Below are 27,053 nucleotides of genomic sequence, written 5' to 3'. Positions count from 1 at the left end.
GAAGCAATTTGGAAATATGAAGAAGACATTAACACAGTCAGAATATCCACACTCCTCCCAGTTCATTAAACTCACAGTACTTTCTGAATTTGTGTCTCAACTGGTTCTTGCCATAAAATTATCACACTTCTAATTGCTATACCCGAGTACAAAATATTTGCATGCCACATTAGATATGGAGTTAATGCCTGTGCAACTTTCTGTATTTGCTCCTTTACAATGAATTTGTGTGGTGATTCAGAAAGGACCAGGTTAAAGAATAAGGGACAACAACCCTGAAATAAATGCTTTCACATTAGATATGGGGCCACAAACACCTTTTGCACTGGAATATGTGTTGCCAAGTACAAAGGGAGAATCAGTTCTGATTATGTAAATCCGTTAATAGTATGTATCCTGTTAGGAGTTACCTGAAGAGTATAACAGAAAAGAACCCCTTAGGAGGTACCCTTGATATTTTGGAAATTATAAATGTCCTGAAACTGATAGCACAAATAGTCCTGAATATTTTGGCACTTTTCAAACATTGTCAGTTGTTTTCAGTTTGCCAATTTGGCTATGGATTCAACATCTGAAAGAGCATCTAACTGAACTATATTGAACAATATCAAAAAGCAACTTCAGCACTGCTGGTTCAGAGCTGTGAATTCAGGTCAAGTTAACCTTGCTTTGCTTAACCACACACAAAGGCAAGGAACTGCTCATAAAAAGGGCTATGTTAGGCCGTTCATTTGTTAGGTGACTTCAAATGTCATTGTGTGTCTGTCATTTAAGATGACTTAAATATAGAAAAGTACACATAAAAAAGTAATGACACATGGTCTATTCTTGGTCCAATAAACCATGGTTACATCAAAACCATCCTTCTTATACTGTATATAACCACACTTATATTTTTGTTGCTGTTGGATTTCTAAAACACTCTGTAGAAACATCTTGTGAGGATGGAATTCACACCCTCCATGACTGTGTACAATTATAATTAGCCTGCTGTTGTTATGCCATGGAAAGATGAGGTAAAACTAGTCAAGTCATTTCCAATTTGCAATCCTATGGAAACAAGCTCCCCAAAATGTCCTATCCATAACAGCCCTGTTCAGCTCATGTAAATTTATTTTTATATAAAGGAGTGCTGCTTGTACACATTAATGCAGGATTCATCAAGCATTTGAAAACTTTTGATTAAGTCAGCTTTATATGTGGAGAGAGATTGATAACAAATATAAGCAACAGTCAGATTAGCATTTACTTTCTCAAATATATTTTGGGCCAAAATCCACATAACTAAATACAAGCTAAATACTCAGAATAGAGGCATCTGACACTTCTTAAACTCCTTAAAGCCAGATTTTCTTTTCACTCTCCCTACTCCAGCCTCAAGTTAAATTTGTATGGTTCGAACTGTACTTGTTAGAACAGCTGTGTGATTCAGCTTTTACACTGCTTTCTAGAAGCATCTCAAAGGATAACTTATTCTTATAAGCAGGATAACTTATTCAGCATATGCATCTCAGTATATATTAACTAAAAGTTTAAAAAAGTCTATTTGGGTTGAAACTGGGAGAAATCTATCTCCTTTCTCCCCAAAACATCAGTGAACTTGTATTACTACTGAAAAAGGTAAGATTGTAAGCTGGCAATTGTGATCTATTACCACTAATTTTTATATGACTATAAAATATGACGTGGTTTATAAGTCTAGACATCTCAATGAAGATTTAAATTTTCAATAATCCTTGAATGAACAATGATCGATCTTAATCAAAGAGATTAATAAGATATCATAGCAACATTTAAAATGGAAGTGCTTGGAACCTCCCTTAAAGTGGATCTATGTTAAGTATTTTTTTACTGACTTGTACACATCGAGTGTTCTTAAATATTGTAAAATATTGAAAGGCAAAGACAAAGAAAACTAAGCCTGCTAAATATAAATCCATGACTTCCAGAGACAATATTTGGATCACTGTCCTTACTCTGAGCATCTTTCTTAATTCTAGTCAAAGAATTAACTTCAGCCAATGATGTAAATAACAGGAAGCGTGGTATATATTTATTGAAAAAATGCAATGCAGTTATGATTGTGATTCATTTTAGCTTCATCTTGGAAAATGTCTTTGTATACATTAGCATCAGGACAAAGCAAGCCATGATTACTTTACATCATGCCCTCTGCAAAGTCTGGATAGGAAGTAATAATATGCTGCAGTGCATGGCAAATGAGATTTATCACAGAAGTGCATCTGTCTACATGTATCAATAACTTCAGACATTGTAGGGTTGTAAATTTCAATTTTACGTAAGGGAGAGAAAAGGCTTGTGACAATGTTAGTAACTGAGATCAATATAATCAGCTAATGCAGAACGTCCTGGAAAAGTTCTAGGCAGATCTATTTCTAGCCCATTCTGTGTCCAGGCAGTATGTTCTCTGTATATTCCCTATCCTGATAGACATCTAACTGCCTTTCTTCCTATGCTTCTCCCTTACCTACACTGACTGTCCTGTAATGGCTCTTTTCGCATTTTTTTTATTTATTTAAAAAATTTCTATGCCACCCCATTCGCCGAAGCCTCGGGGCGGCTTACAAAACATCAGTTAAAATATAAAACACTAAAAATATAAAACACATTAACATAAAATAAGTCGCCATAAATTTTTAATTTATGGTGCATTTTATGTAATTCTCACACATGTTGAAATGTCTGAAAAATCTGTACTTTTTATTGTGGATTTTATTGTCTTTTAAAATGTGTACTTTCACTTTGGTTATGAGGCATTTAAGGAATTTATTACCTAAACAAAAATTGCAGCAGCTACTAAAAACTAAAAATATTGTACATTTAACCATATTCTCACAAATAAGTGTAAATGCATGTGAAACTCATTTCTCACTTGATATTGGTATGTTCAGTTACTGACCTTTTGGTTTGTGTGTTTAGTATCCAGTATTAGGCACAAGTTCTACAAAATGAATTAATATGGGAATGCCAACTGAACTGTAGACAACACAAAATTCTATTATCCAAACATTGTAGATTAACTCTAGTGAAAAATTCTCAGTCTGAATGGACAATCTTTCCATGCCCTACAGGATATCACTTTAGTCATACAAGTCATTTTGTGCCACTGTGGCAAAGGTAAGTTAATAGGATAAAGGCTGCAACTTTCTTTTTCAGATCTCTTGCTTTTATAAAGAACTGATACAAAGATATGGCAAAGGAGATTGTGAAGAACAACACATAAAATAGGTTCAGCTCAAATGAAAATACAGGTGCAGGCTAGGAAAACATTTTTATTCTGGGTACAGATTCTCCCCCTCTCTTTTGAGTCAAGAAATATTTTTGTTTGTTTCATTGTTTCAGCAGAAGTCTACACATCCTTTTTATTCACAGTTCCATCCGCAACTTGGTTATATTACCAATGTACTAAAAAACAAAACAAAAACCTTATAGCAATTTAATGAGACTGTGCAAGTACTTATGTTAGTCAGATAAAACTGTACCATAACAGTTATGAAATGCTTTTACCTTAAAGGGATTGACTTTAAAATAACCTATGTATTGAGATTGGTTTATCAGACAGCATTGCTGTGATTTCTTTTTCAAATAGGGGATATGTGTTTTTTAAATATGCATTTTTCTATAATTATGGTGTCATTTCTATTTTGCTAGGAAGATAATAGAAATTTATAATGTGATATCATAATATTAATCAGTGGAAAGGAAATTAATTAGAGTCCTTGAGAGAAAGCACTGTAGTATAAAATGTAAAAAATATATGCACAACAAACTGAGACATAGTGAAACTTTTGAATCTAGCCATGTTTCCCCAAGACCCCTCAGTTTTCAGCCCTAACAAGATGACCACTGAGCCTAATGCACAAGGCTATTCTAAAGAAACAGCAACATTCTGAAAAATGAATGTTCAAGTGCTTCAGATTCCCCACTTCAATTTATTGCTTATTTATTTATTGTGTCTCTTCTTTACAAAATTGCCTTCCAGTGAGCATAAATGGTCTGCAGTTGAGGCTTTTCAGGGATGAAGAATTATGTAACTTTGTTAACCATACCAGAGGTAAATCACACTCTAAAATGAGAGGTATCAATGTCACAGGAGGCTGAACAGGACATGGTGGGGACAGCTCTGACCCAGAGTGCTGTTCTGGAATTGACTGACAGAACACGTAGGCATGAAGGATCTTAGGAACAGTAGGCGCTCTTACCTCTGTCACTTCAGGACAGCTCAAGTCAAATTGTGAAGCCATCAATGAGCCATGTGTTTTCATTTTGTCACATAGATGTTTATGGGGAAATGGAAAACTAGATCGAGCAGTTCTCTGTGACTGACACTGCCAACCTGTGAAGCATCAGCTTGGAGAGGCAAGTGATATGAGAAAAAGGAAAGCAAAGGAAAAGTAAAAATAAAGACAGACTCCAAAGATTAGTAACTACTGAGATTTCTCAGGTGATAAGCTCTTATTATATGTATTGATTTTACTAGGCATGTTTTCTCTTCCTGCTTGCCCACAGAGTAACCCTTAAAGAAGAAATGGAGAACCTGTCTGGCTGCAAATATCAGAATGAACTGGGGCTACTAGATGCTGAAGTGCTATTGAAGCTAAGTAGGTGCTGCAGATCTGAATGGAAAGCTGCTGGGAACTCCACTTCAGCTGCTCTGAGCTTATTCTGAAAGGAAGAATGGTATGTAAGCATACTTACTACATAAACAGTTTCAGAGAGTTTGCCTGAAAGGAATTTACCCAAAGCTCTTGCTCCAAGCGTGGAATACAACATGGAAGCCCAAGAGAGCAGGGCAACCCAAGGAATGTTTTGTCTGTCTGTTTGGGACCCTGGTCTCCATGCCCCCTAACACATCCTCAGAGTCTGAAATATTAGCTCAGGGTAAATTACAAATGCTTGAATATCAGCAGGAATCTTTGAGACAAGATGAGGAGGGCTATTGACTGGAAACTATTGACTGAACTCTACTGTCTTTATATGTGAAAGTTTAAATGTATACCACTGTTAATCAGTTACTTGGATAGTTTCCTTCATAATTCCAACAGAGGGATCCAATGACCTTGGACACTTTATTGCTATAATGGACACTTTATCATTTTAGGACTGCTTTTAAGGCAAATACATTTGCCAATACAAAGAACAAGTGAGCATAAAGAGCCATGATGCACAAGGAACCCTTCACTTACTCTGAAAAGCCCTCAAGTCACATCACAGAGGATAGTGGTCTTGCACACATTCCCCATGAACAAATGCAAAATAGTGTCCATGGAGAGTGAACTCTCCATGAGTATGCAAGCACTTCACACAGGTAGACAATGACAATGGCAGACACAATGGATCAGCTTAGGATAGGAAGCATTACATGGTCTGAATGGTTAAGATACTGGTTCAGACAGTGAAGGTTTCCTGCTTGTTTCTGTTTAAATCAATGCTTATGAAGACACGTGCTATACTTTTGTGATTAATTGGCCATCTGTAATGTAAATCATCCCAACTTTCAAAACGCAGACTGAATACCAAAGAAGATAGTGACCTCTAGTAATGGTGAATATTTCAGGCAACCCATTTATTAGAAACAGCACAGTCTTCTCTGCACTTCATGCACTTCATGGAGTTGGGTGAAATGCTTATTTGTTCATGTTGGCTGGGTATCTCATTCACAGATGTGTGTTCGTATGTGTGCATGCATGTCGGTTTGCTCAGGTACATGCACTAGTGTCTGAGAGGTGGGTTGCACAATTTGTTTTGTTTTGTTTTTAATAAAAGGAGACAAAGATACCTGTAACATTAGTGAAAGTGCCGAAGTGCCATCAGTATTGCCTATGAACTAACCTGCAGAAATACAATTTCCTGTACAAGATGAACACTTGCTATGAACATATTATCTGTCTAGTTCACCCAGAAAAGCCCCAAGCATGGTGTCTACTAAATACAAACAAGCAAAGGTTTTCTGACAGCAGAAAGCAGAAAGCAACATTCCTTACTATGAAATTTTGCTAGGCGAGAAGTTGCTATCCCAAATAAATTTCATTTATTTTAGGTCAGGGGTGGGAAATTCATGACTCTACAGCTCCAATTCCCCTCTTCCATGGCCATTTGCCACACTAGATGTGAACTAGAGAGCAGCAGCATATGAGGGCCACTGGCCCCCCACCCCTGCTGTAGGATCGTGATTGCAGTAGGACCAGGATCTTAAACTGTGCAAGCCTGTTCAAGGTTTTCCCTTCCCCACAGTGTCTAGAGCTTTCTTTCTGTCTCATTGCCTACTTGTCAACATACATATTTACCATTTTGCTAAGTTAGTTCATTTTGCTCCAGGAAGTCACTTTGCTCTTTGATTTTGGGCCATGACTTGACATCATCCATCAAATATCCTAGGTAATTACTAACTAAGCTTAGCCAGGAAATGTGTTTTTCATAATCATGTATAGAGCAGCCTCAGAAAAAAACCCCCTTCTCAGTGGCCATCTGTACATTCAGTTGGACGTGGCACCGAAATAGCAGGACGGAAGGACTGTGCGCGTCCTTTCTCTGTGCCGTGCTGAGTGATTCCAGTATGACTTTGTGCTATGAACATAAGAACAGCCCCGATGGATCAGATCAAGCATCCATGTACTCCAGTATTTTTTTGACACAGTGGCCAATCAGCTGCCCATGAGAAACTCCACAAGCAATACACCAGTGCACACTTCCTTCCATGTTCCCCAGCCACTGAAGTACATAGGCATACTGCCTGACACTGGATGCAGCATATAATCATCCGAATTCATATCCATCGATAGCCCAGTGTCCCATAGTCCAATCCCCATTTAAAGCCATTCAAAGTGGCAGACATCACTGTATCCTATGGAAGCGAATTTATGTTTAAGCACAGTGTGAAGTACTTCATTTTATGCATCCTGAATTTCCCACCAATCAACTTCATGGGGTGACCCCATGTTCTTGTATTATGGGAAAGGGAGAAAAATCCACTCCATGAATAATTTTGTACACCTCTATCAGGTCACTGCATTTTTTTAAACTCAGCAATCCCAGATGTTATAACCTTTCCTCAGGGGGAGTTGCTCTAGACTTTAGATCAGTTTAGTTGCCTTTTTCTGTATTTTTCCCAACTCTGCAATATCCTTTTTGACTTGTGTGACCAGAATTGCACAGAGTATTCCAAGTGTGACTGCAGCATAGATGTACACAAAGTAAGATATTAACAGTTTTACTTCTGATCCTGTTCCTAATTACACTTCATATGGAGTTTGCCTTTTGAAAAGCAGATGCATACTGCATTGAAATTTGTATTGAGTTGTCTACCACACAACCCTCAGATCTCTTTCTTGGTCAGTCATCACTAACTTAGATCACATCAGCCAATCTTTTGCCCCAAGGCATATCACTTTGATCCACATTTGCCATTTTGATGTCAAATCTCCCAGTTTTGAAGTGATTCCTGTGCAGCTCTTTATAATCCCCTTGTATTTTACCCACCCTAAATACTTTGATATTATCAACACACTTGACCATGTATGAAGGGCCCGTTCAGGCTTATGCCAGAGGGGCAGTGGATGAGGGGCATGAGCAATGTACCTTCTGGCACTGAGAGCGCAGGTCTAGCTGACATGTTCTCTGAAGGCATGTTAGGTCTGCTAGCTACCAGTTCTGGATGACTGAAGAAGCCTTCCAAGAAGCCTTCCTATGCCCTAGTAATCAGAACCTCCTTTTTTGCTGGAAAACAAATCTTTAAAGTAAGTACATTTATTATCAAATAAAACCACAGGCCCTAGTTGAAAGAGAAAGCAGCATGGCTCTTTCAAATGGGAGAGAGTTTTTAAAAAGTAATAAAACAATGAAGCCTATTTAACTAATATTGCTTCTCATCAGCGGCTACCTGCTGCATTTTAAGTGTATTAGCTTCATTGCAGCTGTGACAAAAACCGTCCTTGTAAATGGTTTGAAACAAACTCCTTATGAGAGGTAAGAGCTGTGCTATTGTGTGTTTTATAAAATATGCCATTCTTTATAGAAGGCTGAAGTTTTGTTAGAAGTTTGCACATTGTTGCCATCAGATAGTTTACACCCCCTAATGCCAATTTTTTGACCCTCCCCCTCCTATTTTGTTGGGCATGGAGTGAATGTAAGTGACCCTATATTTCATTTCAGTCAAGATAAATAGCACTTTTTGTGCTGCATAGGTGCATGTGATGAATCATACAGATATTGCTAAAAGCCTTCAGCACTCTCCCTGGTCCCTTTCCTAGCATCTGCGCAATGCCAGATATGTGGAAATGAATGGAACAACCTAATCATCTGAAATGCTTTTTGAGATGTGCTAGCAAGATGGATCTAGATGGATTTTACGTCAGAGATCATATTTATCCATTCCTCTGCTACTTGGTGGTATTACCAGTCAGGTGATCTATTAATGCTACAAGGAGAAATTGCTGTGATGGGGGTCACCTGACTGAAAATGAATTTAGCTTATTTTTCCCCACTCTACACTCTGTTCCAGGTAGTTGATTTCCATGGTTCTCTGATTTCTTGCTGCACCGAGATGGGGAAAAAGCCCTCTGAAGAATGCAATTAAAGATTTTCTGAACCAGTAGTTGTTATTTTTTTTAAAGCACAACCCCTCCCCAGGCCAAAGTTTGATTAGAGATAGTATTTCCCATCACATTTTATTTTCACAAACCTGCTTTAACCATGGCTGTATTATAATAAGTCATCTCACTTATGGGCCAGATCATAAATTTGTTTCCAACATCTTTATGGCCCTCGAAAAAGCAGAGATGAATTGAGCACTGTGGGGCTGACTTAATTGGCTGAAACGCTTTTAAAATGTGATGTGGTGTGATTTAATCAGACTGTGGCACTAATGGAGTTAAGCACTCTGTCCACTAGGAAATGATATGAGCTTTCACAGAGTTCTAAGTGCCTGTTTATGGCCCTGTTGAAGGTGCTCTTTTGCAACTCTAGTATTCCAACCTTTTGCTTGGGGTTAGAATTAGGCTGGTGTGGGAATGGAGAAGAAACAATATTGTACTCCAGTATTTTGTACATGTACTTGCATGTGCATATATGTGCATGTGTACTACAGGACCTTAAGCTAATGCTCATAAAATGTATTCATTTAAAAATAACCAATGGTATGTGAATTGTTGAATGAGCATTCTAAAATATCTGGTAACGAAGTTGTTTCCTTTTTTACAAACAGCAGCAGGACCATACAAGAATGCACAGCAGTCTGTATTTCTAAAAAAAGTCTGTGAATAGTCCCATTTTCTATTAAATCAGAATTAAGTTGAACAAATTACAGTGCTTGAACTGCACTAATGCGCAATACTTTAGGAATTCTCTGGTCCTACTTTGCATTTAGTATAGGGCAGTGGGAGCAAGACTGCATTTCCTGACAATTAAAATTACCTAGATGGAAACAAAGACCAGATATCTACCCAGATTTCTCTGCTCTTAGTCTTCAGATGTCTGTTACCTTAACATCTTGTTCAATAGGAGGCTCAGAACAAACAAGATTGCTCATAAAAAATTTCAGTTGGACTATTGAATATTTCAATTGGACGATACCCAGGAATTCTTCATTGTTACAGCAAGCCAATATGGTTGATCCTCGATGTTAGAATATCAAATTTTATACTTGATCAAAAGAATCCTATTTTCTTATATCCAGTCTCATGTTCCAGTCCTTATTAGTTCTGATGCACACTGTGCTCTCTCTCTCTCTCTCTCTCTCTCTCTCTCTCTCTCTCTCTCTCTCTCTTTCACACACACACAGAGAGAGAGAGAGACAGAGACAGAGAGAGACAAATTAAATAACATCTGCCTCCATTGGGCTTCCCAGTTGTCACTTTTTGATTCTGGGGCGTTCATATATTCGGTGGAAAGTTGCAGGCTAAATTTGAGAAGTCTTGAAACTGAAAATGTCTGACTGAGAGCTCACTACAGAATTGTGTAGTAATTGGGCCTCTCTCCTAAACTGAGCCCTTTATCCATTGTAGAACTGGGTCTGAGTCAGAATGGGTGGTGAAACCAGAATCCACAAATGAATTGCCAAGGTCAGAAGACTCTGAGGTAATGGAGCCAGGCAGTGGGCAACCAACAGTTTCAAACTCTGTGGGATAGCTTAGTGAGCAAACTGATACAAATATTGGGGGGGTGAGGGGGGTCCAGCTTCCTTAATCCAGTAACACAGTTTCAGGTAAACAGGTTAAACCGGGTGAGAAGTGTCAGATATTCCAACCAACTGACTGTTAAGCATCAGGATCCACCTTGAATATTCTAACTTGGCTTCTGTCTTTTGCTACTGACTTCTTTGGTATCACAAAGCCAGCTTTAACATAAGAAATACTTCAGTTAAAAACCTTTGTCTGGATCTGCTTGGAAATGGGGGAAGAAGGCTCACTTATGACATTCCTTTCCACACCAGCATGGAAAGAATGGTGCATTCAGCAAGAAAGAATTGGATGTGCAATTGGTTTGGGATCCACACTCCCCCTCTGAACATAAGGGCAATGCTCACAGGCCTTCGATAAGTTTGGGGGTACTGTGCTGGGATGTGTCTGATACCAAATGCATTCCTATATCCTTAGCTGGCTTGACATGACAGGCTGATTTCAAGACAATAAATGGGCAAGTATATTGGAAGAACTATAATTATTGGTAAGCAAAACAAGAGCATATTAAAAATATTGTAAGCATTTAGGACCCCATGTTAATATACAAATTACTGACTTTTAAAATGAGCTGTATTTTATTTCACCAGTTGAAGAAATAAGAAAAAAATAGAAAATAGAAGATGCAGTTCATTATCATCATAATCACATTTGTCTGCCTCCCCATAGCGCATAGGGCTTTCTGGGCAGCTTACAGTAAAACAGATGTATTATATTTCTATACTGTGCAATAGCCAAAGCCCTCTGAGCAGTTGATAAAACCAAGACTTTTTTCTCACTTGTCCCAGAATCAGTGGCTTCTGGCAATAGGGGGAAGCAGCGCTCAGCATGCCTGTGGAGCAGAGCTTCCCAGAGAGTTTGCAGGAGCAAACCCTGCCTTTCAGCCATCACTCTTGGAAATCTGCACAATACATGTGTGCCCAGAGAAATGTCACTGCCTTGGCTCCTCTGCTGGGAGACCTTCTTGAAACACCAACTGGGGAACATTTTATGTGTTCCATTTTTAAAAAATGCATTTTATAAAAATCTATACAACCTCCCCATATGTTCGGTCAGTTGGATACCACAACTACTTAATCTAAAATATGCTATTGATGGCATTGGCATTGGTGTAATTAACCAAGCTGTTTCCTATAGTCATCTTCCAAAGACTGAGGCTAAATTAAGAGTGCAACATTAAAAAGTATGCTATAAAGTGATGCAGAGATGTATGCTAACACTAGGAATTCATATAGAAGGAAAAGGACCCATTCTCATTCATTATGGATTGCAGGACGTGGAACAATGAACTACAGTACACCAGGTGCAGGCTAGACTCAAGGAAGAATTTCCTGACTGTGAGAGCAGTGTGACAGTGGAACCAGCTGCCAAGAGAGGTTGTGTGCTCTTCCACACTAGGTGCATTCAAGAAGCAATCGGACAGTTATCTGTTCGAGATGGTGTAACTGGTGTCCTGCACTAGCAGGGGGTTGGACTCAGTGGCCTTCCTGGCCCCTTGAGACCTGGCTGTTCTGTGAATCTGTGAATATGATAGACAATATGCTTGCTAACGGGCAGCTGCATTTGTCAAACCAAAGATACATGTCACCAATGAGGACAAAAGTGAATTTAAGTCTTCATACAAATTGGAAAGAAATACCCATGCAGAATCTTAACAAACTTCAGTAAGGTTGTTCTAACACCCAGTTGTGATATTTAATAAATAGATTTACAGGCAAATTCTAATTAATTTGAAGTAGGGGAAGGAAATAGAAGTCAAAGTTTTAAAAATCAACTTCCTTTCCTATCTACTCCTAATCTGGCTATAACCTAATGAGCCAAATTTTGTTCAATACTTAGCCCGGCCATTTTTCTCCTGCAGTTAAAGTAAAAACAGATTTGAATTTTATAGCCATTGTGCATGTGCTATAGAATCGCTAAGGCTATTGATTTGGTCAATAACCATTTATTCACATCTAAACAAAGCATAATTAGATGAACACAAGATAAAGTATAATACAGTAGTTATCTGGTTAGCCATAGAAAAAGCTGAGGATATGGACAGAAGCTACTTCTTTCCTAGCAAAAATGAATTGCATAATTTACTTCTTCTAAGGAGGAAATAATATGGCAGTGACTGTATTAAGAAGAGGGAGCCCAAAATGGATTCCACATTGGTTCAGTTTCATCAACATTATAAACTGTAGTCTTGGCTAACTCAAAGCTTGTGACTCAAGTGTTACAACATTCCATTGTGCTAGCCTTACATACAAAAGAGACTTTAGACAACCTGATGCAAGCAATCATCAAGGAAGGAGCAACAGTTGCTTCGAATTTCAGTTGCACCCAGTTTCAACTATGGAATTCCAAATATCTGCAGCTCCGGAAAGTGAGATCCAAAGGACTATATCCTACCATCACAGTAGCCCCAAGTTTATAGAAAGGTTGCCTATAGGATTGGGTCATCTATTTGAATATGTGGGAAATCCAAATTCCACAAGAATACTCTAAAAGGAATGCATTAGATTGAGAGATGGACTACAAAGAGTTATGGACAGTGGAAGGAAACTCATGGAGGTTATATCCTATTGAACCTCTGCTGAACGGAAGTTCCATAAAATAGACTGTTTAGTGTGCAGGGAAGAGAAGGGTTCAGTAAAAAGGGATAATTAATATTCTGTAATGATTCTATTTGCATTTCAAGGACAGTAGGTTTGTCACAGTCCTTAGAATTAATTCTGGGGTCACTAATTCAATGATTGTCATTTTTATAGCAGACTCATTGAAATGAATAGGACTTAGTACAGTTGAACCTTGACTTTCGTGGTTTTAAAATTTGTGGATTTGATTATTTGCAAGTTTGCTATCAATAATTAAATGGGATTTTAAAAAAAAATTTGTGGCCTACTGCGGAAAATTGTCATTACCATAGAGAGAAAAGAAGCAATGGGGAGGGCCTCCAAAGCATGCCTTTTTTAACCTCATCCATCCAGAGAGGTAGATCCCTCTGGCATTTCCTTGGTGTAAAGAGGAGGCAGTGGTGAGTGAATGGGAGGGAACAGAATAAGAACATAAGAATGTAATAAATGAAGAAGAGGAGCCCTGCTGGATCAGGCGAAGGTCTTAGAGAGAGAGGTAGAAGCAATCCTGTATATGTATGGTATTAAGGGTTAAGGTGTGGGGGATAGAGATATTTGTAGTTTTTCCATATTTGTGGGGGTCCTGAGCCCTTAACACTCACAAATGTGGAGGGCAAACCGTATGACCAACATAAATCCCATAGATTTCAACTATTCTACTTGAAATATGACCCAACCCACTATTATATCTCACATTGCATTCTATCAATTGATGTCTTACTTGTGTTATAACAAACACTGATTTATATGTCTTCTTGAGGAATCTCTAGATGGGAGAAAGGGAACACAGACTGTTCTTTGGTATGATACTGTGCCCTCAGGAGCTCTGTACTTGTTTGCCATATTACTGCTAATCTCAGTGAAGAGTTTGCTGTGCTCTTCGTGATCTTAGATATATTTTGTATACTCCCACTTCCCACCCCCATGAAAAAAAATCAGGTGTGCATTAGATTGTCTTGTAAGAATGATAGAAGTGGTGGCAGAATCTGTCTTCCTCCTGGGTAGGCAAAGGTCTGTATGAGTGCCAGAAGGCAGAAGGGAGGGAATGGAGGGAAGGGAGAACAAGCCACCCTGGGGGAAGAAGGTAGGTAGACTGGCAACAGTAGCTAACTGATTGCTAAGATGCAGAAGCACAGACTGACCTGTTGCCCAAGCAAGAATTGAAAGGTGATGGATGAATTTGCAGTTAGCTTTGGGTCAGCAGAAGTCAGTGAACATATAGAGAAGGAATTTCTCTCTCACACACACAAATCCCAATTATTTTTTTAAAAATATGTAGCATACAAAGGATAGAAAAAGCATATTTTAAAAACTTTAACATATTATTATGCTAATCATAGGAGGGACATTCCACTAAGTTAGTATACTGTTGTAATAAGTTAGATCCAAATAATCATGTTGCGGACTGCAGCTATCACCTGGCAGCTGAGATTTTTCAGCTCTTCTCCCAGGGCAGGTAATCTCTTTCCTAATACTTCACTCTTTGTTTTCTTTTCCAGGAAAAGCATAACACTCATAAAAGGTGAGATTATTACCACCTGAGTGACTTGTAAACACTGACCTAATTCATAACTTTTCCTGACATGGTACAGTTGACTTACTCATTTCACTTTTTGCAGGTCAAGATGCAGTTGAAAATGTGAGAGAAAGCCATAAGTTACCAGAGCAAGGTAATATTAGTTACATCCAATCCTCAGTCCATCATGAGTTCCAACATCATGAGGCAGACAGATTATGGTTTTAAACATTCACCAGCAGTAGCAACAGATGAAGTATGAGAGACTGAGGTAAAGATGCCTCTGTAATCCTCCACTTTCTGTGTTCAGTATTGATACTGTTGTCCTGGCACAATCATTGTAAGCCTTCCTTATGGCTAATTCTATCTCATTCACTATCCATCGGGACAGGCGGGGCAGCAGGGGGAAATCAGCAGCTGTTGTACAAGCTAGGCAGAGAGAGGAAAAATAGCAGTTATTTAGTCTCCAGCTACTGATGCTAGCCAGCCACAGCACTTCCCCCCTCTTGATGGATGTACATTGTGATGTATTATTAGAATACACCTTCTCAACCACAATGAAGACAACTGGTGTCATTCACCTATCGGAAGACTCATTTATTTATTAGATTTGTTTGAATGCCACCTATTAGCATCTCACTCTCTGGGTGGCCATTACAGTAAAATTACCAATAGATAACATAAATAAAATGATACAATTAAAAATACACAATAAAAAGTAACATATAAACAATCAAATAACAGATAAAAAATAATATATTAAAATCAGTTCATATTAATATAAAAATAATCTGTGGTGTCATAGGTGTGCTGGAAGAGAAAAGTTTTGGGAGGTCCTTCATTGATGACCTTAGATGATGGGCAGCAATATATGGAATAAGGTGCACCCTAAGCTAATGTGATCCAAGCCATTTAGGGCTCTATATGTCTTAGTCAAGACCTTGAATTCAGCCTGGACTGGAACAGGCAGCCAACTGAATGAGAGGCATAAAAGAACTTGTCCTTGTCAGAAGAACTTGTCCTTGTCAGCAACGTGCTGTCCTGTTCTGAATCATTTGAAGAGTCCAGACCATCTTCAAGAGAAAACCCACATACAGTGCATTTCAGTAGTCAAATCTGAAAATTACCAGTGCCTGAATGACCACTGCAAGACTACCCTCATCCGAATAGCCATGTGGTTGGTAAATTAGTTGAAGCTGATAAAAGGCTCTCCTGGCAACTGAGTCTACCTGAGAAACCAGAGAGAGCTAAGGGTTCAGAAGTACTCCCAGACTATGGACCTTGTCCTTTAGGGGGAGTGCAACTCCATCCAGGACAAATTTACAGTTTTCCAGTACTTCTGTCCTATCAGGATTGAGCTTGAGCTTATTGACTCTCATCCAGTCAATTACTAAGTCCAGACACTGATTGAAGGTAGAGACTGCCACACCTGAGTCAGATGAAAATGAGAGTTAGAGCTAAGTATCATCAGCTTCTTGATGACACCTCCTGATGATCTCTTAGTTTCATGCAGATGTTGAAAAGCATGAAGGATAAAATAGAAGCCTGCAGTACTCCACGGCATTAATGTCATGGCACAGAGTGATAATCCCCCAGTGCCACCATCTGGAGTCTGTCCACAGGGTAGGAATGGAACCAGAACAGAGCAGTGCCTCCAACTCCCAACCCAGCTAGATGTTCCAGAAGGATACCATGGTTGATATTATTAAAAGCTGCTGAGAGGTCCAGGAAAATCAACAGGGTCACACTCCCCCATCTCTCTTCCTACCAAAGGGCTACCAAGCCAATCTCAGTCCCAAAGCCAGGCCTGAAACTCTACTGAAATGGATCAAGATAATTCGTTTCGTCCAAGATAGCTTGGAGTCGCCCAGCCACCACCCGTTTGATCTCCTTGCCCAGAAGGACTTCTCGTTTAAGGAAGAACTCAAACTTCCAGAGACCGATGGCACTGAACCATGCAGATCAAGACAGCTGGGGTTTTCAGGGGAGATGGTTTCAGGACAATTGATGTCAGAAAGAGGAGACTTTGCCTTGGAGGCAGGGGCTAATGAGCTCCTGTCAAGTGGAAGGTCCAGTGGAAAGGGGGAAAGGGCTCCTCAGGAGAAATTATCCCCTCATGACTGGAGAGTTCTGACATACTGCAGCTGAGCCATGGTGAGTTTTAGCAGGCTCTGGTGTCAAAAGCCTTCAATATCTGCTTAGCCAGTGTTGGAAACATCACCATTCTTCAGCTCCGGTGTCTTCTGCCTTGTTTTCCAGATCTTGCTTTGATTATTGATGCTCTGGGTCACAGACCATTAAACTCCCGCTTGACTGCTTCTGGACTCTATCTTGTATCTGACTGCTTAATCATTCTTTGACTTCTGTGTGCACTTTGACCACTGCTGCCTGCCTGTACCCATACTGGACTGACAACTTGTGCTTGATAGTTAGCCTATGTTATGACCTTGCTTTTTGGATTACCCCATAACTCAGAATCTGCTTCACTCAAAGAGGACACTAGTCATGATAGCTATATATGACTGGCTAGGGCATATGCATAGCAAAGCCAAACATGAATATAAAAATAACACATCTCTTTTTTTTTAGTCTGTGGATGGCATTTCAAGGATAATCTATGCACATATGCTCACAATGTTGTTTACCTCTTTCTGTGTTTTCCAAATGTTCATGTGCTTACAGAAGGCAGAAAAATGGAATGGAATGAAAATGGTGGCTTATGCAGAAATATTGCCTGTGTCTATGTTCATACAAAATGTCAACCAATATAATGTAGTTTGGGACTAGGTTACCTGAAGGAGTAACTTCTCCCATCATTACCTACCCAGATACAAGGCCATCATCAAAGATCTCTTCCAGGTGTCACAGCAAATAAGACAAGGTGAGGAGGTACACGATAAAGGGTATTTTTAGTGGTGGCACCATATCTGTGTAATGCTTTCCCCCATAATCTTGCCTGGTGGCTAGATTATGGTATTTTAGTGCCAGATGAAGAACTTTTTAATTTTCATGTGCATCTCAAGAACTGTTTTTAGTGCTTTTACACTTTTGCTCGGCCACTAATTATATTTTAGTTGTGCTGTGTTTTTACTCCTTGTTGCTGAATTTATCTTGGTTTTTAATCTGCTGTTTTCAGTCATTCTTTAATTGTTTGTATGTTTTTAATGTATTGTACATCACCAAAATAGCTTGGGTTATTGGGCAGCTTAAAGCTACAATAAACAAAATAATGCACATCTGTTTTCACAACTTCTTTCTCATCTTAAAAAAAGAATACTGTCTCTTCAGGATCTTTATTTTCTAATGAATGGATATCCAAAGCACTCTATTGGCTTTCAGTGAATATTTAAGAGCAGAAAATGCCATGGAAATAAAAGCACGGGTTTCATGCATTCCTAAATGTATCCCTAATGCGGCTTCTGGATCTCATCAAAAAGAAGGAAATGTTCATCTGCCCAGCAGTGTGATTTGTTGTCTTCTTTGTGTTGCTGTTGGGGACATTTTACTGTGGGGATATATAGATCGCACCTCATTTGTTGCTGCTAAAAGTAAACTCACAAAACCCATAAATGGTGAATGGTTTTGAATCTTACCTCATTATCTAAGGTCCAGGCTAGATGGAGAGCTGCAACTGGATCTCCCAAGTAGTGTTGTTTTCCTTTGGTTTTGGGAAAAAGGCACAAAGAGTTGCCAGAGGGATTTTTGCTGTCAACAAGTGGGGCAAAGCATAAAGTTTTCATAGTGGTACTAGAATAACGTTTTAGGGGATGCATTCTGCCCCAGCCCATTTCAGTTCAGGACCCAACTTCATTAAAGAATTTAGATGGTCCAGGCAGTCCTGACGGATTATCTGTAAATTGATAGTAGTTTTTTAGCCCACCTTGAATGTACGGGATGGTGTTCCCAGTCACCTTATCTGGCTGAGTTCAGAATGCAGGCATTGCATAGGTTCTGTCAGGGAATCCCAGTTTCACAGCCTGTGAGAAAGAATGCTCAGATCCACAGGGAGGTCTCTGTGTTAGAAACCTCTGTAGTTCTATTCATGAGAATATCCAGGAAGAACCCCTCTGCAGAGCCAAACCTACAACAGCACTGCCAGGTAGAGGTGCACTACTGCAACAACTTTATCAGGAGTTTGTCCTGGAAAAAATGGTAGCAGTAGTAACCAAGAATGCCATTTATAGGCATTAATTATGGAAGCATCAGCCCTTTTGGGATTAGAGGAAAATTACCATGCCTGTGTAAAAGTGTCTTCTGAATGTACTTTATGTCCTTGGAGATGACTTGAAACCTGTAGCTGAGGCAGCACACAATAGTCACTTTCTGCTCTCTGTGGGTGCACGAATATGAATGTGGAGCATCTGCACAGGCTTCCCGTTTAGGTCTCCATGTGGATGAACATCTTTTAAATCTCTACCATTAGGTAGGCTAAGTGAGTGGGACATCTTAGATGAGTGCCATCAAATGGGCTGAAAATTATTAGCTATTCCATTTTGAATGCCATGGAAATAGGGAGGTACTCATGGGATTTTTCTTACTTAGATCTAGTGCCACATGAACATTGCTGGTCTTGTGCATTCTCCACCTTGTTTCCAGTAGAGAAAGATGATCCTGCTTAGGCAGCCAAATGTCCTTGGCTGGCCTTGACTACTTGACCAAGGACCACCTAAGATGACCATCTTTTGATCACTTCCTAGATGAACCACTCAGATGTAGGAGCAAGAATTTTCTTCCAACTTTCCCCAGGAGCTCCACATAGTATTCTGAAAAGTCTCTATAAAGGAAGGGTTTGAATGGCAGGCTTCTCTGGACTGGTTATGACTGATGAAAGAGTACTTTAATTGTAATCTTGCATTGTTTGCTTATGTTTTTATGCAAGGTGCTCTTAGTCTGGCAAAGTTAGGTTGCAAATACTTTACATAAAACACCCAGTGACCTTCTGGTTCTTTCCAGCTTTATGACCTTGTGATATTTCACAATACAATAAAACAATGCTATTTAAAATGATGCACTGTGCTTCTATTTACAGGTATAAGATGCTCACCTAGATATTAATTGTTGTAACTGTATGTACAGGCTTAAACACTATAGTTATGGCAACCAGGTATCTCTCTTGGACACATGAGAAGTATTCTCTCATATGTGTGTGTGTACGTGTGTGTTTTCTGTTGCCAAGCAACTCTACACAAGACTTAGCACAAAACCTGACATTTAGCTCCAGTGAAATAGACAATGTTCTGCTGCAAACCTCATCTAATTACATTATTAGAATCTGAATAAAATGTATCAGAGTGATATGGATTGGCACACCTTTAGATCCATGGTGGAAATGACAGCTCATAAATGTTAAAAAACAGCAATGTGCAGTATTAGTGCATGTGAAATAAAAGCTTCTCTGAACACCTTTCTTAACAGAACAACAAAGACAAACAAAAAGCCTTGCATGTACACGAGAAATTTCCTACATGTATTCTAAGCGGTTTTGGGCAATATTAATTATTTTTTACATTAATTCATAAGCCACTCACCATATTTAAGATATGTCTAAATAGTTAAAATATGTATCTTCAGTAGTAAGAGGACAATCAATCTGCACACATGTACTTCTGACTGTTGTAAGTTCAACTCAATTTTCTATAGATTAAAGCAGAGGTGAGGAACATGTGACAGTCCAGATGTTTTTGATGTGCATTTCCCATTGTTCCTGACCTTTCACCATGCTAATTTTGGCTGGTGAAATTACAAAGCTTAGTACGATGACATCTGGAAGCTTCCCTACTCTGCAGTAAATGGACACTAAGGGTACTTTTGGGTCACATGGAATGAGCAGCTTTCTGGCATTCACTCCTGCATTGCTTCTCTGTGTTCCATGCTGAACTTCAAGAATTTCTTAAAGTTAATCCCAGAATTGTCCATATAATTCTGTTTTAGCGTCTGCTTTGTTCAAGTTCAGTTGCACTTGTTCTTCATCTGTGTTAGTGATGTGCCCATGTGCATTTGTTACATAGGAATAAAAATAATATTGATCTCATTTCATGTCATTTATTGCATTTCTGTGTTGCCCAACATCCAAAGGTCTCTCAGCAGTTTATAAAGATTAAAAACCTGAAATAGGATACATAATAGAAACACTGTATATACAAACATCTAAACAGACAGCACAGAGCCCCCCATACACACTTAAAACAATTAATCAATAATAAGAAGAAATCTGACAACCTGATTGCCAATAAATTCCTGACAGTCGAACTACTTAACCTGGTGCTGAAATCACAACAACTCTGACATCAAGTAGACTGCAGTGGGGAGATTATTCTATAAGTGGGGGCCACCACAAGAAGAGACTTCTTGGAGACTTCTTTGGCAGATGCACCCCAAGGGGGTGTCTCAGGTGATTACTATAGTTCATGAGCAGGTTCATGACCTCAGTTGTGCTCCATCGGGTTTTGAGGACCCAACCTATGCAAGGTTTCATAGGTCAAAACCAGTACCTTGTATTAGGCTTGGAAATATATGGACAGTCAGGTCAAGCAGGCAAGAATTGGTACTATATTTCATTTATATATGTGATGCTCAAGATTTTTCTTGTGCTGTGCTCTTGGTGGATGTTTGCTGGGAAAAGTAGAACTGCTTTATTATTTTGCCACTGTTTTCCGAAAGCTGGGTGGGAGAAATTCTACAACCTTTTGGTGGGTGAGAGAGGTATGTCTTCCATGGCATGTACAGCTTCCTGGACCAACCACAAAGCAATTCCTGTTTCTGCAGCATTTTCAGCTTGGAATAGAGTGGGCATTCTTAAAGTAGAAGGAAGAAGATGACCTCTATAGCTAGTGCCTGCTTTTCCTGACTGTTTGGGGAAGAGACTCCATTCTCACCAGCATCACCAGTTCCACAAATTTATGAATTCCTTCCAATCATGTTCCTCTTCCTATGCCATATCACCATGGGAACAATGCTGTGTAGCATCACTTCCAAGAGGTTCTTTTTAGCACCAAAAGAGAAATAAGGTTAGAAGAAACTCAGGAGACTGCAGAGGTGGAGAATTTCACTGGTTTTAATTTAAGTTGGTGAGATTATTTTAAAGTAACAAGAAGAAAATTAAATATGAACTTTAAGGTAAAATAAATGAAATCCACTGAAAATTTCTTAGTAGTCTTCCCATTCCCCATTAAAACAGCTGAAATTTCCTCTAGGATTTTTTGTTAATATGTTTTTGAATGTACATATGGGTGGATGAGTAGGCAGAATGCTCCTGTGAAAGTGCAAAAGGAAATTCTGTCTGGTATTAAATATAACACCACACAAAAATAGGATTAATATAACCCTGTATTTCCCACCATCTCAAATTTGAAGTTTTGGTACTATTTTATATCAGTGCAAACAAGTGCATATGTGCATCGGTAAAATTTGCAAAAAGACCATTGGTGTGACCATTGTAATATCAAGCCGAGAGTTTTGTTCTTTTGAGTTTCATTAACAAAATGAATTTTTTATTTTGTGTTTCATTAACATAAATGAAATACACTGTACTGATCGTGTATTTGTAAGAAAAGAAAAATCTGAAAGTCCAACAAATGGTGCAAGTACAATGATCTATACAACATTTGGAAATAAAGCAACAACAGCAACAATGACAATGACTGAAGAATGGATTGTTCTTAATGCCTCAGTTGAACTTCAGAAACATATCCAGCTAATTCAGAACTTCAAATCTGTGGGCAATTTGGTTAAGAATTTTGATAGCATCCTTAGTTGCCTTCAATTTATATTGTATTCTGAAAAATGTGCATGTGTACTCTCTAAGTAGCACTGCTGTGTGAATAAGGTTTGTTTTCTGGATTTTTTCTTAGGTTTTTTATAATTTCTGTGGATCTGTGCATTAAAAATGAAATATAAAAAGCAAGCCAAAAATAAATACATTTGAAAGGAAGCCCTCAGATTGTAAAGCCATTTGGGGCCTTCCTTCGCTGCTATGAGCATTAGTGGCAGCAAGCATTAGCACTGCATGCTCTACTTCTCCCCAGTGACATGGCTTCAAGGAGGAGATCAGAAGTGTTCCCCTCCTGTGTTTAACTAACCAGAGTTTCTCACTATGTTTGAACTCAGTGGGGAACTCTGTGTGGCTCATTCCATATGTTTATGAACCTGGCTTATTAATAAACCATTCGCTCAAACCAATGGTTTATTAATTAGTTTAGTTTAGTTTAAAACTAGAAGTGGATGCTCCATGGTTTAGTGTTATGTATTCAATTAGTAAATAATTCATTTGCTGGACTCGAAGAAAGGGGAAACAAGAGAATTTAATTGCAAAAAAGGACCCAGCTATTTGGGGAAAGTTACCCACAGCACTGTTGTCTAAAAAGCTGTAGAATGGCTGATGCTTTTCTACAAAGTATCTATAAAATATTACACACTGATAACTATTGTTCCCAATAATTTCTAAGGGAGTTCCCATGTTGAAGCTGAAGCACTCATCCATCATGTACAAGGTTAGGAAAATCTCAGCTTTCTCTACTGTTATCCTACATGAACTCTACTTTATGGTATATTGTTTCCCCTGTACTAGAATCAGGTTTTTTGCTTCTTTTTCTAAGTAAATTTTATTATTATTTTCTACAAACTAAAAAAAAAAGGAAACTAAAAAACATCAATCATCAGAGACATCAGACCTACTGGGTCAGCCCCTATTTTTTTTTAATAGCAATCCATAGACATATTCAAATCTATGCATAGTCCTGTTTCTCTAGCCAAAAATAAAAAGAGTTCCAAGTTTGATAGAAGCATGTATCCTCTTTTTCCTTCAGAGACAAAGCCTGTCCATTTCAGCACAGTCCAGAATCTTTTTAAAATTCAGTTCATCAGTGGGTGGTTCTTCACTCGTCCAATGTTGGGCAAATACAATTCTTGCCGCTGTAATTACATGTAGAATCAAGTACATTGCTTGTTTATTGACATCATCAGGCACAATGCCTAGTAAGAAGACTTCAGGTTTAAATATTAAAGATTTTTGTAACATTTCCTCAAGCCATTTATGTATTTTAGCCAAGTATTTTTTTGCCTTATCGCTGTACTAGAATCAGTTTAAGGAGTCCTTAAGCAAGAGTCTTCTGCTTGAAATGCCATATCTTGAACACTTTCCATTCTTTTCAAGATTTTACTTAAACCATGCTGAGGCCAGGGCCGTCTAACAGCATTATGGGCCCCAGGCAAAGCAGTGTACTGGGGCCCCTACGACAACTGCAACTACTGTTAATTTTGGAAGTTTTCCAATTTTCCAAGGGTTAACATACCCATCAGGCCCATGTGTTAAGACAGCCCTGGTTGAGGCTGCAGGGCACGCATGGTCATCATTTCACATACCCTAGTACAGACCTTAGGTTATGCATGGGTTGCTTAACCCTCAGAAAACCCACATACACTGGTTCACATCACATAATAACTTCCAACTAGGGGGTTAGATATGTAATTTAGTGCTTATGGATATCACATCCTGTCATAGGTTAAATATCCTATGATGAACTGTGCCATGCCATAGAAAGTGGGTCATTCTCATCTTGTTTTCAGACTCTTCTGTAACTTAGATATTTGATGATTATTTCAATCCCATGCCTGTTTACTTGGGAACAAGTCCCATTAGTTAAACTTCCATAAGATTGCAAGCCTTGAAAAGTTTCCTCTGATATGCCAAAAACACTGAATAATTAACAGAGTTTAATAGTATTGCGGAAGCATGTATATTTTGTGTGTACGTGTGTGTGCATGCATGCATGTATGCATGTATGAAAGTGAGAGGGATGGATATATATATATATATAGAGAGAGAGAGAGAGGGAGGGAGGGAGGGAGGGAGGGAGGGAGAGGGAGAGAAAGAGAAAGTTTGAAGTCTGGAGTAATGTGTAATTTCTTGCTTTGAAAATTATTTCAATGATTGACTTTTCAAAACACAGCATAGGTACTTAAAGATTTTCTCTGGGATGTCAATTGGTATTATGTTAAACACAGAAACACAGCTGTTACAATTCAACTGAAAATTCAATTTTCTCTAGAAATCCTCCAAGTAGAGAAATAATCCTGAAAATCTGTGATAAATTAATGACAAAATGTATATAATCTTCTCCTGTGGATGACACAAGATTAAAACAAAAATGTGGAGCATCTTTTTCAGAAATATTTAGGTATTAAATTATACATTGAATGCCAGCATGTCAGACAATTTAGGTAGAAAAGCTAATTTCTTCTTTAGCAGTTCACTGGAAAGTTATTGTATCTGGGTTATTTTCTTATTTTCGTTTTCTAGCTGAGAGATAATGACCTTCCTATGCTGATTCACACATACCTGTATTACTTCCCAATGTTTTTATCAAATTCTTAGTTGAAGGTGGTGCTGCCCAAGTATTGACAACTCTTTATGATTGAATGAGCATGGTTGAAAGCTTAGGACCAAGACATAAGAATAAGGAAGCTGGGATTGCTGCTTTGGCAGTCAGAGATGAAGAACTGTGTTGTGCAAGCAAGAGGTGAAGATGAGTTTGACGGTAAGGCAAAGTCACTCACATGTATAGAGAAATACATACTACCAGGGCTTTTTTTGTCATAGAACGCACCAGAACGGTGTTCCGGCACCTTTTTTTCCAATGGATTTTATGAAGTGATTTTGAATCGTAGCAGATTAGCAGTAAACATCATTAACATAGTGCCTGCAGGCTGCTTTTGTGCCTGCTATCTGCTATCTGATAGTGAGATAGTGAGGGCTTGGCTCTCGACTTGGGACGCTGCTCCGCTGCTCGGCAGAGTGTGTGTGTGTGGTCGCGCGCTTACTGCCGGCTACGTGAGTTCCGGCACTTTTTTTTTTTTACAAAAAAAGCACTGCATACTATCATGGTAAAACCAAAGTTCAGAGTCATAGTTAGGCTACTCCAGATTAAAACTAGACATGAGTAAGAAATTCATTTGATGAGCATTGCTAAATTAGCAAATGTGAACTTCTGAAATTCATACTTCCAGAACTGAAACATGAATCAGAATGGAGTTTACCATCAAAATCCACTTATCTCCAAAGTTTGTGATGGAGTTTGAGAAATAAAAATTTCAAATCTGAAATAAAAGGCAAAACATCCTCCACCAAAAACGTATTCCAAAATGCATGTGTTTGGGGAAAATGCACACAATGCACTTTATTCATTGGAACGCCATGTCTAAAATGCACTCGTGCAAAAATGTATACAATTTTAAACCTTTTTTTACACTATATATATATAATAAAATCAATATGCATTTTCATGTTCATGGAGGGAAAGTTCAAAATCCAATGCAGAAATAAGATGGAATGACTTTATAGGAAGACAACCAAAGAAAATTGAGCATGACAGATTCACTTGGTGTAAATAAAACTGAGAAGAAAAATCTGTTCAGTACCTGTGTGATGGGGCATGCTTTTGGGTGAAATTTTTGTGCCATCCTCACACCTGACTGGTGAAAGCTTCCCTTGTGAAAGATCTCATCTATAGCAGATATTTGAGTCTGCAAACAAGAACAGAAAATGGACCATAATTAGGACATGCTCATGTGTTAATAAAATAATATTGAACCTAGAAACTTTTGTTTTCTTGTTGACATACATTTAGTATTTATTTATTTGTTTATTTTCTATATTGCCCATTAGTCAAGATGCCATAAGAAGTATACCCAGGTCAGTTTGTGAAATTCTATTTTATATGACAGTTGCAGCAAAAAATCTTTTATAATGGAAAGCACAACTTATTTTAAACATTTCCAAAAATTAGAAATTTTATGTATAAATGACATATACTTAAGTGAAAGTAGAGAAAAAAGTAACAGCTTCCTCTCCTTTGTTCATCTTTACTGTATTAATAAGGAAAATTAAGTTTTGAATTCACACATATCTTTTATACAAGTGCTATTAATTTAGTAGCAAGGAGACATGGGATGTCAATGCACAGTGCCCTTTTTTGTGGCAAACACTCAACTGTTTACAGTGCACAAGTGTCTAATAGCTATCTTTGTTTATGCTAGCATGGCACAGGTGCCCAATTAGGGAATTTTTGACCTGGGACTTAACTATCTCAAGGGAACATCCTTAGACATTCCTGTGTCTTTGTTCATTTATGAAACACAGTATGTTAGCATGGGGTCTTGAGGTTCTGCTGGACTTCTCAGTGAAAATATCGACCCAATCTGTGGCAGCTGTGAAAAAGGGAAATTAGGAGATGAGTTGAAAGTAAAGCTGCAAATGTCATACTGTCCTTATACAGATCTATGGTGCAACTGCGCTTGAAATACTGCATATCTGGCACCTAAAAGAGATGTTGGAGAGGTGAAAAAATGCAGACAAGGGAAAGAAAAATGATCAAGGAACTGGAACTTTTCCCATGAGGAAAGGTTACAACACTGGGAATTGTGCAGCTTAGAAAAATGGTGAGTAAGAGGAGGCATAGTAAAAGTCTACAAAATTGTGTATGCTGTGGACAAAGTGGCTATGAAAACATTTTTCTTCCCCATCACAGTACTAGAACCTGGGATACCCCATGAAGGTGGTTGGCAGGATCTTGAGGTCAGATAAAATGAAGTCCTTCTCCACATAGTGCATAGTTAAACTATGGTATTCATTGCTACATTATGCATTGATGTGCATGCATTTGGGCAGCTTTAAATGGGAATTGGACAAATTCGTGGAGGAGAACAGCTGTTAACAGCTGTTTTAGT

The sequence above is a fragment of the Varanus komodoensis genome, unplaced genomic scaffold, assembly GCF_004798865.1.
Source record: "Varanus komodoensis strain SLA01 unplaced genomic scaffold, ASM479886v1 scaffold21, whole genome shotgun sequence".
Lineage (NCBI taxonomy): Eukaryota > Metazoa > Chordata > Lepidosauria > Squamata > Varanidae > Varanus > Varanus komodoensis.
The sequence above is the reverse complement of the archived record's forward strand: the minus strand, read 5'-3'. Positions refer to the sequence as shown.